The sequence below is a fragment of the Petaurus breviceps genome, unplaced genomic scaffold (genome assembly GCF_028583685.1).
Source record: "Petaurus breviceps papuanus isolate PSGF00001 unplaced genomic scaffold, PetGlider_PUasm1.0 63, whole genome shotgun sequence".
Classification (NCBI taxonomy): domain Eukaryota; kingdom Metazoa; phylum Chordata; class Mammalia; order Diprotodontia; family Petauridae; genus Petaurus; species Petaurus breviceps.
In genome coordinates, this window is record NW_027186418.1 from 1,348,210 (window position 1) to 1,352,183 (window position 3,974).

At 40.8% G+C, this 3,974-nt stretch overlaps 1 pseudogene; it reads right to left on the reverse strand.

The window, feature by feature from the left end:
- Positions 1–597: 597 nt before the first annotated feature.
- LOC138173650 (large ribosomal subunit protein eL38 pseudogene) lies at positions 598–903 on the reverse strand (annotated as a pseudogene).
- Positions 904–3,974: the final 3,071 nt, after the last annotated feature.

The window sequence follows — 3,974 nt, forward strand, 5'->3', positions numbered from 1 at the left end:
GCTAGGACTTGAAGAATTCCAGGGAAGTTGGGAGGCAGAGATAAAGAGAATTCCAGGCATGGAGGAACAGCCAGTGTGGAAATATGGATTACAGAGTACTTGGAGGGGATGAAGGTAAGAGGGGGCTACGTTATAAAGGGCTTTAAAAGCCAAGCAATAGACTTTAGAATCGACCTTGGAGATAGCAGGGAGCCAGTGGAGTTTATCAAACAGAAGAGTGATATAGTCAGACCTGCATTTTAGGAAGATCACTTTGATAGCTGAATAAAAGTTGGACTGGAGTGGAGAGAGACTTGAGTCATGGAGACCAGCCAGGAGGCTAGAATTAATGAGGACCCCCACCAGGGTAGTGGCTGTGTCAGAGGAGGGAAGGGCTATATACAACAGAGACTATGAGGAAAATGCTTTAAGTAATGTAGAAATGTGTGTGATTATTAATTATTACCATTTGCCCAGCTCTATGCCAGATGCTTTTGGAGAGACAAGAGAAAGAGAAGATACAGGTCTCAGCCCTCTTAAGGCTTCTAATGAGAGCTTGCTAAACTTAAGTGAATTCCTTTCAACAACTTTTTTTTTCCTTTTTTTTCTTTTTTCTCCTACATTTTAATATACGTGTAATAATGAATGATTCCTTCACTTTAGCTCCTTCACAGCCAAACCAGGAGGCAGGGACTGTTTAAGTTTCTCTGCCTTCTCTTTGTCTGTGATAACCAATTTGTACAGGTACCTGCTGCAGCGAACCTTAAACTTTATGTTGTCCTTGTTTTCCTTGATCTTGACAGATTTGGTATCTTTTCTCCCGGCTGTGAGCAACAAGTCTTTTATTTCCTTGATTTTTTGGGGCGTGGTGGCCGCATCGGCAGTGGGATGAGGGGCAGCGTGTGGCTTGAGAGGTCTCACCATGGTAGAAATACTCACAACTGCCAACAACTGTTTTTTCCATTTTTTCAAATGCTTTATTAACTTCTGATTTACATCATTAATTTCCTCCAGATTTTGAATTACAAATTTTCTCCCCGTTTTTCCCCTACCCACCGCCCCAGAATAGCAGAGGTCCTGCTTCTACTCTACCATCTTGACTCTGCCCCCCCAACAACTTTTTGAAGTAAGGAATGGAGGTATTATTATCATCATTTAGTGTAACTGAAACATAAAGATGTTATTTTGGGCCCTGGTTTCCTTATCATTTAAAAAAAAAAGGACCATCAGGACTTTACCTGGGGTCTATGCTTTTTGGAGGGAGGAAGGTAAGGCATTTGGGATTAAGTGACTTGCCCAAGGTCACACTGTTAGTTTTTGTGTTAAGTGTCTGAGGCCACGTTTGAACTCAGGTCCTCCTGACTCCAGGGCTGGTGCTCTATTTACTGTGCCACCTAGCCGCCGCCCCCCCAATTTTTTTTTGTTAATTGTATTTCAATATACTTGGTTTCCTTTGTAATCCTATGTATTTTATGCATTTAAAAATATTATTATGAATAGTTCACAGGCTTCACCAGATCACTAAAGGTCCGTGACACAAGAAAGGTTAAGAGCCCTTGAACCAGATAATTTATTTTTATTTTTTTTAAGCAATCGGGGTTAAGTAACTTGCTCAAGGTTACACGGCCAGTTATTTCTGGGTGTGGTACTGAGTATCTGAGCCCAGATTTGATCCAGGTTATCCTGACACTGGAGCCAGTGCTTTTACTCGCTGAGCCACCTGGCCGCCCCAGGGGTTAAGTAACTTGCTCAAGGTTACACGGCCAGGTGTTTCTGGGTGGTTGCTAAGTGTCTGAGCCCAGGATTCCATCTCCAGGTCTTCTCAACACTGGAGCTGGTGCTCTTACTCGCTGTGCTACCTGGCCGCCCCGAACCAGATAATTTTTAAGTCCCTTTCAGATTTAAAATCCTGTGCACATTCTGTAATCCAAACTTTGAAGTTTAGGTAACATTTCAATAGGCTAAGGGGAGAGTGGGGAAGTTTTCAAGGGGGGAAAAACATGAACAAAGATACCAAGGTAGAAATGGACATGAAGGAATGGGAGAGAAGAGATTTTCCTGGCAGGATCAGAGTGTGTATGTTAGGAAACAAAATCAACTCATATTTATAGTACTTTCCAGTGAGGAAAGGGACAGCTAGGTGGTGCAGTGGATAAAGAACTGGGCTTAGAGTCAGGAAGACCCATTTTTCTCAGTTCAAATCCAGTTTCAGAAATTTACTAGTTGCTTGAGCCTAAGGAAATCCCTTAACTCTGTTTGTCTCAGTTTCCTCAACTGTAAAGTGAGCTGCAGAAAGAAATGGCAAACCACTCTGGTAACCTTGTCAAGCAAACCCCAAAAAGGGCCACAGAGAATTGGACCCAACTAAATTGACTGAACACATTTTAAAACTTTTTACTTTCTTCACAACAACTTTGTCAGAGAGGTAGTGTAAGTAGAAATATTTCCACTTCACAGATGAGCAAACTGACTGCTTGCAGAAGTGAAATGACTTTTGGAATTGACATCCCAAGTCATATAGCCAGTAAGTGTTTGAGCTGGGATTTCAGCATAGGTTTCAAAGTGCAGCACTCTTCTTTCACCACAAGGGGGAAGATCTCATTACTCAGACCACCATCTCATACAAAGTAGAAGACTCAGATGCTACTTTATGGTGATTTCAAATTATTTTCTGGCTCTCATACTTGTGAATGGGAGGGAGTTGGCACAAACAAATGCTTATGAAAATCCCAGAAGTGACTCATGGAAAAATAATGTCGGTTCCTTTAGTAATCAAGGCATTTGTCCCTCTTTGTTTATGAACCTCCCTCCTTCCCATTCCTACTGCCCTGAAGTGTAAGGAATTGGCTGCTTTGCTTCATTTAACTAAACTGATCCGCTCCTGTTTGGAGAGTTGTCAGTAGTGACCCCTAAACTCTGTGGAAGCATAAAAAAAAAAACAGCCAACCTCCTTTATAAATATTTAGGAATAATATTTTCCTGTAAAGCCCTTTTCAAAATCCCAGGAAAACTCTTTGGACTAACAGTCTTTTCTTAAGGAAATGGATTGAGTGATACCAAACTTTTAAACAAAGAATAATTTTTGTTTATATCATTGAAAAGCACATCTAGGTACTAGGGTACAAATTTTAATTAAGATATAAGCTTTTCCTTGATGGAGGTTACTATCTCATATAGCTAAACAAGTCATGACACAAACCCAGTTAACTACAATATACAACATTACACAAGAAGTGTATTAGACAATAATATCTGAGAATATTCAAAGTTCTATATTGTCTGATTGGGAAGGATATTGCCTACCAGAGAGATCATGGAAAATTCCATGGATGAAGCTGTATGGGGTTTTTTCTTTTCCTTTGTGTGTGTGTGTGTATTTTCCATTTGTCAAATGCTTTATTAACTTCTGATTTATATCATTCATTTCTGCCAGATTTTGAGTTACAAATTTTCTCCCCATTTTCCCCCTATCCGCCGCCCCAAAATAGCAGTCCCACAGGATATCCCCTCCTCCAATCTGCTCTCTCCCATATTTTCTCCCATACCCCCTTCGACTTTTCCAGTAGGGCATGGTGGATCTCTATGCCCCAGTGCCTGTATATCTTATTTCCCGATGACATGTAAGATAGTGTTAATAATAGTATATATGTATATATAATTTTAAACATTTTATTTTAAAACTTTGAATTCCAGATTCATTTCCTTCCTCCCTTGTCACCCACCCTTACTGGGAAGTAAGCAGTTGAGTATAGGTTGTACATGTGTAGCTAATGCAAAACAATAACATAGTAGATATATTGTAAAAGACTGACTATATTTCCCTCCCTCCTATCCCCCCTCCCACTTGTTCTATTCTCTTTGATCCTGTCCCTTCTCAAAAGTGGGTGCTTCTAACTTCCCTCCCCCCCAGCCTGCCCTCCCTTCCATCATCCCCCCTCTCATCCCTTCCCCCCCTACTCTTCTGGAGGGTGAGATACCCTATTTAGTGTGTATTT